At 57.3% G+C, this 7,434-nt stretch overlaps 1 protein-coding gene across 1 annotated transcript in view; it reads right to left on the reverse strand.

Annotated features, from left to right (window-relative positions):
• The window catches only part of CDC42EP4 (CDC42 effector protein 4), a 22,335-nt gene extending 21,013 nt beyond the window's left edge, over positions 1–1,322 (reverse strand). Inside the window, exon 1 of the mRNA XM_011233540.3 lies at positions 840–1,322. The gene's annotated coding sequence lies outside the window, so the exon portion shown is untranslated. The remainder of the gene's footprint in view (positions 1–839) is intronic.
• Positions 1,323–7,434: the final 6,112 nt, after the last annotated feature.

Consider the following 7,434-nt stretch of genomic DNA (forward strand, 5'->3'; position numbering starts at 1 on the left):
CCGCTCACGGCCGCCGGCCACGCCAGCAGCGCTTGGCCCCGGGCGCACCCCGCGCGCAGATCCCGCGCGTAGCTCCCTCCCGGGGCCGCCCGCTCAGGTGCGCCCCACCCAGCCGGGAGGCGCCGGGGCCTCTCCCGCCCGGGCCTCTCCCGCCGCGGCCTCCAGGTCTTCCGAGGCGGCGGGCGGGGCGGGAGCCTGGCGGGGTGCGGGGGGGTAGTATTTGTTTCCTTGGCCGGTCCCTTCCAGGCAGCTCCTTCTTTTCTCGGCGGCCCGGTGACACTGGGTGGCGTGTGCTGCAGTGTGTACGAGAGCGAGCGCGTGTGTGCACGCCTCCGCCACTACAGGCGAAGAATTCGGTTCTTATTCATGGAGAACTCCGTGCGCACACACGCCCCCCTCGCGGAGACGGCGGGCGGCGCGCCGCGATCGTGGTGCCCCTGCCTGTCCCGGCGCACACCCCGTTCCCCGGCCAGCGGGCGGACCTTTAACCGGGGACCCCCGTGCCACCCGCCCCAGCAGCGCCCTGGGCCGGACGCCGAATCCCGTCTGGGGAGAGGAAATTTAGGCGGAGCGCGGCTTCTCCGGCTCTCGGCCGCCCCTCCTCCCCAAAGTCCGATCGGCTCGGACACGGGGTGCGCGACTCCGGGTCCCAAGCACCCGGGCAGCCCCGCACGCGCCCCGGCCCAGCCCTTCCACCCGGGGGCGGGCGCAGGAGTGGGGGTCTCTGAGCCCTCCTCCCCGCCCCTCGGCCCCCTCTCGAGGCGTTTCCCATCCTCTCCGCCCCTCTGGGGGCCTCGAGCCCACCCAGGCCTCGCAGGGCGCAGGCGGCTGTCGCCTACCTGGGTCCTGAGAGACTCGAGAGCCGCACCGGCGAAGCTGCGATGTCCCCTCCGTGGGCTCCGACCGGCACGGGAGCCAGAGGCCCATGTCAGCGCCGGCGTCGGCTTCCCTCTGGCGCTCGGGCTTTCTGGGCGGCGAGCCTCCCGGACACTCCCCTTCCAGGCTCCTCCCGCGCCCTCCCTCCCGCGCCGTCCGCGCTGAAGTCACGGCCCTGCCGCAGCCAATGGCGGCTGCGAACCCCCGCCAGGCCGCTCGGCCTCCTCGGTTCAAATCTGCCAGTGTGGGACTGTCGGAGCTCCATGTAGGGCGGCCCGGGCGGGGAGGGCGGCCGGGAGCCGGGCCGGTGGGGTCCCGGGGGAGCCCCGGCGGTGGCCAGGAACCGGTACCCCCCGCCCCCTGGCTCCCGGCCCGGCACCGACGGGAGAGGAAAGCCCCGGGGGCTGCGCCGCTAGGGCCGTGGATTCCGTCCCGGACTCCTACTGGAAACCAGAGGGGCGGGGAGGTGCCGGCTCGAGGCCAGCCCCGGAGCGGCTGTAAGAGGGGGTTTGGGCGGGGTGACCTGGCTTTGATCGGCCAGCTTTCCGGAGGACGCCTGAGTCCTTGGCCTCCGGAGTATCCGCGGAGACTAAGTTCTGCTCCGAGTGAACCTCTAGGACGATGAGCTCTTGAGTCCCAGAGGAGCAGGCCTTGGGCTCGATTTATGGAGGAAGAGCTCCCGTTTGTAAATGATTGTTACCAGAGTAATAAAGGCCAGTGGGGAGGTCCTCCCCAGGAAAGTGGACGGGGCACACAGTGGCAGCTCCCTTGCTGTTGGCATCTCCCTTGGATTTTAGAGCAAGTCAGGCGTGGGGAGGGGCATGCGACTCTTGATCTTGGGGTTAAGTCGGAGCCCCACCTTGGGTGTAGAGATTACTTAAAAACAACTTAAAAAAATTTTTTTAAGTAAAAATAAAAAATAAAGCAAGTCAGGCGGAGGTGGTGTGCGGGCTCCGGACTCTTCCGCCCCCAACCCACGTGGCTTTCCGTGGGATCCTTCGGTGGGACCCTTTGGGCGGGTGCTTTACCCCTTATTGCTGCTAGCTGGAAGGTCTTTCCCGGTTACAGGCGGTCCTGAAACCACAGCTCAGTCTTACCGGTCGGGAGAAAACTCCCCTGATTCCCTGGGGCACCGCCCCTGCCCCTTCCTTCCGTCGATTTTTAACACATTATTTTGTCTTTTAGGGCCCGCTGTTCAGCAATTTGTTCTCCTTTTTACCTGAGTCTGGGGTTTGGCCTTCCCAGTTAGATTACACAGCAATTAAGCATACCTCCAGGACAAAGTCCTCACCCCTTTGTAATTCTGCGGCTCCTTATCCGAATGCAGTGTTACGCAGGGGGGCTCCTTCCTCAAACATTGGCCATTCCTTGTGGTTTGCCTTTTGGACAAAGATGTGTAATACCCAACCCTGCCTTCAGGATGTCCACAGAGGATGCAGGCTGTCCCCTCACGGAGCTCAGTAGGTGCTGCTAGACAGTGGTCCCCACTGTACTGCTAGGACCCTGGTGGGGAGGCTTGATTGAAAGATAGTGTTACCTGTCCCTGATGTTTGGGGTCCCTGATGTTTGGGATCCCAGGCCTGTGAATTTCGAGGGGCCTTTGCCTCCTGAGTACCTACTGAGGCTAAATTTCGCCCCACCCTTTCAGACCAGCGCTGTCTACTGATCATCCGGGGAAGTTAACAAGACTGAAGCTTGAATAGCTACCTTGGAATTTCTGGCAAGCCCTAAGCCTCTGACTTTGGAGAGGGATTTGAGGTCTTAACTGCACCTTTGCTGTAACTTGACCTGTAAGCTTTTAGGCCTGAGCGTGTGTCTCTGCCTGTCGTAGCTGCTGGGACCTGCCCTGAGGGTTTGCGTTTACGTGATCCGTGATCCGCAAACTGCATGGGTATGCCCACCCCCTGCCTCCCAAGGCGCCCACCCATCCCAAGCACACACCTCCCTGCTTTGTTAACACTGGGTTCTGGGCACCTTAGTTCGTGTTATTTGTCCCAGCTTTAAGAGGGTCCATTACATTAGGTCGGCTAATCCCACTGCCGTGTAGAGAGGCCACTCTGGTTAGTTCCTTAGTCAGGTTTGCCCTAAACTATGACTCCGGGCAGGTCATTTTACTTTCTGGAGGGACCTGACCTCTGGCTTCCCATCTCTATCCTGAGTCCCCTCACCGTTCCCCCCCCCCACTGAGGTTAGCCAAGGTGGTCCAGGATGGACGCCTCAGCGCGTCACCAGGGCCTGATGTCCACACGGCTTGGAGCCTTGGCGATCTGGGGCCCTGCCCGCCTTTGGCTATTCATACCCACCCTGCTGGGCAGGGGCTCTTCCGTGCCATGGTTCCCTGCTCTAGGGAACCACCTGGAGCCCATTCACAGGGCCGGGGTTGAGGTAGGGGGAACCTCTGACGTGCAACGGGGAAGATCCCCAGGATACCAGGCTACTGTCAGAGAGCCTGCCGTCAGGGGGGAATAGTCCTCCCCTGGTGTGGGGGCGCTTTTGCTCCAGGGGTATGAACCCCCTTCTGAGGTATTTAACCCACATCAGGGCTTTAGGGCAGCCAGTGTACCCGGAGAGTAAAACAGCAATTCATCCCCACAGGCTCTTGGGGACAGGATGGTGTCTGATGGGTGTTGGACTCTCCAGTGTGGGTTGGCATCTGTACATTGGGAAGATGAATGAATGAGCAAAGTCCAGAGCCCTGGTACCCCTCTCTTCTCCCACCTGCAACCCCAGCCTCGAGCTGAGCTCTGGCTGTGACCCCTTGGTGACCTTGCTGGGCCATCCACATGGGCAGGCACCCTCCCAGGATGGAAGGTCCCAGGGTTCAGGGACTGAGGGAAGCGCTGTATCTCAGGGGCCCCTGGCCCTCCTTAGTGAGGGAGCCATGCGACTCAACAGGCTGGGGACTCTCTGGAGGCAGGAGGTGGCAGTCGGCTTGAGCTGGATCTTAAGAAGTTGATGAGGTGGGTCAAGCGGTGGAGACAGAGCAGAGAGGCCATGGAATTTACTAGAAATGAGTCCAGATATGGAGTCAGAACATCTGGGTTGTATGACCTTGGGGGAGTCACTTAGTCTCTTGGAGTCATATCTGTAAGGAAGGGATAGTAACAATCCGACCTCAGGGGCTTATCAGAAGGATGGAAGGCGATAAAGCTTGGGACCTTGCTTTGTGAACTGTCAAGTCCAATGTAAGGGACCCCGGTTTCTATTATTGCTGTTAAGTCAGACTTTAGCCTCTGGGTCCCTCCTCTATCCTTCTGCCAGAGGAAAAAACAGCCCCCCACCCCCACCCTACCAGGGGTTCTGTCTGTCCCTGTGCATTGTCCTGTTATTAACACGCTGCCCCTGACAACTGAGCTGGGACATTTCCCGGGAGGTGGGAGATGATATGAAACATCCTGTTTATCCGGGAGGGAGAAAAGGATGGGCGAAAAAGATACAGTCAGGGTTCTGGGTTCCTCAGAAAATGAGCATAGACTTCAGGTAAAGACAGTGAGTCTCAGAAACAGGGACACTGAAGGAATGTTTCACGTGGTCTCCAGATTTCCAAAGCCCAGAACTTCTACCACCAGTGACACCCCCGCCCCGGGCAAAAGCAAGAAGGCCCAGCTTTGCCTGTCAACAGAGGGCACCTCTCTTGGCGCTTCAAGGGCCAAGGGGGCCCGACTGGGAACGCAGATGCCCGAGGCCAGCCCATCTGGGTTGTCACCGTATGACCTGAAAGAAGTCCCTTGAGCTCCTGGGGCTTGGTGTGCTCATCTGTAAATGGGGGGGGGCACGTGGGTCCCCACCTCATGGAGTTGGCATGAGGTTGGGTGATAATGCAGGCCAGCGTTCAGTGTCAGCCTGGGGCCCCACGAGGGCTCCTGACGTGGACCGTGGCTGGTTTCAAAATGAGGGGCTCAAGTGAGAGCTTTTGGAACAAGTTTGTTCCTAAGTGCCCCCCCCCTTGGGCAGAGAGTGGGCCCGTTCTCATCAGTATTTCCCAGAATCGAGCTAACAGAAAAAGAACGAATGACATTATCTGTAAGAGGCAGTCTTGGACTTCTGATAGAAGAGTCTGTTGGGTTCAGGGTGGCCGTGGAGGGGCTCGCCCAGACCTTTCTGTCGTTGTCTCTGGAGAGGGGTGGGTAGACACCCAGCTCTGCTGGAGGGCAGCCCCTGATAACCAGAAACCCTCCTGGGCCCCTGAAAAGATGGAAAGAAAAGCAACGGGGGAAAGGAAAGAGCTTTTTTGTCTGTGCCCAGAAATGCCTTGTCTCCTGCCCAAGAGCCCAAATCAGAGGCAAATTGGCCTAAAAGGGGCACTTAGAACAGGCAAGGTNTCTGAAAAGATGGAAAGAAAAGCAACCGGGGGAAAGGAAAGAGCTTTTTTGTCTGTGCCCAGAAAAGCCTTGTCTCCTGCCCAAGAGCCCAAATCAGAGGCAAATTGGCCTAAAAGGGGCACTTAGAACAGGCAAGGTCATTGTCACCTGTTGAGCACTTTACTCCGAGTTAAGAATTCTACGTCTCAGTCCTATTGAGTAGTTGCTATTACTCCCAGGTTTCAGATTAAAAACAGAAAAGTCGAAGTAACCTGCCCAAGATTCCAGGGCTAGTAGGTCCAGATCCCAGACTGAGGAAAGCCTAAGCAGGCAAGCCGCCGAGCCCACGGTTCCAGCCACAAAACCACAAGACAGCAGGAAAGGAAACTGCTTCCAGCTGGAGCATGCATGATCTCGTGACTATACTCGGCCACAGCGGGCAAGGGAAAGCGCTAGGGGAGACTGGCACCCACCTCCTCAAGCAGACACACACCCTTATCAAGCCCAGGAGGGTTCTAGTCGTTGAGGAGAACTGACGCACCCGACTCCAGGCGGATGTCCTCCTCCGCCTCTGTCACCCTGTCTCTACCAGCCCACATCCACACCAAAGACCCCAATTAAATTCCTTCCTGGAGCTCAGTGCATGGCCCAGGGGTGAAGAGGGGGTTGCCCAGAGCTGAAGGCATCACTCGGCATCCTCTCTGACCCTATGTGATGTGACACATGGACCCACATGTTCCAAGCACTTAAAGGAACAGCCCCCTCAAATCAGGAGGTCCTTGTGCCTCTGCCTTTGGTTGGGGCACTTCTGCCTCCCTCCTTCCCTTGGCACTGAGCCCCCAGATCTCAGATCCTTGGCTTGACCTGAGGCTTGTGTACTTCTGTCTGACCCCAGGATTTCCTAGCCCCCCCCCCCGGCATCCAGAGGGAGGTTCCTCTGGGAGAAACAGGCTGTAAGAGACATCTGTTTCGTCCTCTTGAATCTGTCCCCACATTCAAGGCGATGCAATTGTGTCTCCAGCCAGTGGCTGCAAAGAAGCCACGAGAGTGGAAAAGGGTCTGGCATTTCGGTGTCCCTTCTTCTTGTGGGGAGAATGAGGCAGAGATGCCAGAAAATGTGTTTCTGGGCTGGGCGTAATTGTCAAAGCCCCTCGTTGTGGCTAGGGGGTTGGCTTTCTCCAGTCTTCAGTTTCCTGTAAGTGTTGTCTTGCTTGCGTGTGTGTGCGTGTGTGCGTGCATGTGTGTATGTGTATGTGTGTCCTTCCTCTGGTCCTGCAAAGCCTTTGAGTCATAACAATAACTCAGCCTGATGTCAAGGCTAATTTACACTTCCCAGCTTGATGGCTTGATGCTGCAGGACACTAGCTTTCTCCTCTCCCCAAGTCCTCTGTCACCTTCACAAGCCAGCTGTGGCTGAAGACAGTGGACATGTTAGGTAAGTTAGCGATGAGGACTCGGGTTCAGGCAGCTGATTGCCCCAGGTCCAGACAAGCGGAGTTTCTGGGTTGACAAATGGAGTCTTGGCTGAGTGGCAAGCAGGATTCCTCCAGCAAAGCAAATTTTGCTCATGCAAGGCCATCAGAAGAGAACAGAGAGAGCGGGATGAGGAGGCATAGAGGCCTTGTAATTAAATGTGTAATAAATTGCATGGAAATTTGCACGAGAGAATATTTTCCCTTCTTTCCGAGCACATAGCTTGACTACTTTAGGGCTAATGATTAGAATGCTAGCAATCACCTAGGCCACCCACTTTACAGAACAGAAAATAAAATCCAGAAAGGTGAAGTGGCTTTTCCAAGGTCACACAGCCCTCTACTAATAGAGCCTGGGGCAATGCACGAGTTCTCCTAATGCCCGGCCAACACTTGTCCTGTGGCATGGGTGGTTTGCAAAGATTTTTATTTTTTAAGTAGGGTCTCCTTCTCTCTACCCCTCAAGTGAAACTCTACATGATATAAAACAGATCAAGGTGGTCCTCCTACTGAATTTGCAGTGGGGGGAGGCTCCCAGAGCCCCATCTGCTTTACCTCTTGAGGGTCTTCTGGGAGACCCCAAGGCTTCAGGGCACGGAAATTTACAACACCAATCCTAACGATAGTAAGCCCTGAGGACAGGTCAGTTTCCACAAGGTTCTAGGCACTCCTCTGGGGGTTTTGCATGTATTAGCTCACTGGAACTTCAGAAAGCCCTGTGAGACCACGCCCTGAGGGGGCTGCAAGCGCTTTGCAGAGCTCTGTCTTCTATACATCCTGGCAAG

This window comes from Ailuropoda melanoleuca, chromosome 13 (assembly GCF_002007445.2).
Source record: "Ailuropoda melanoleuca isolate Jingjing chromosome 13, ASM200744v2, whole genome shotgun sequence".
In the NCBI taxonomy this organism is placed as follows: Eukaryota; Metazoa; Chordata; class Mammalia; order Carnivora; family Ursidae; genus Ailuropoda; species Ailuropoda melanoleuca.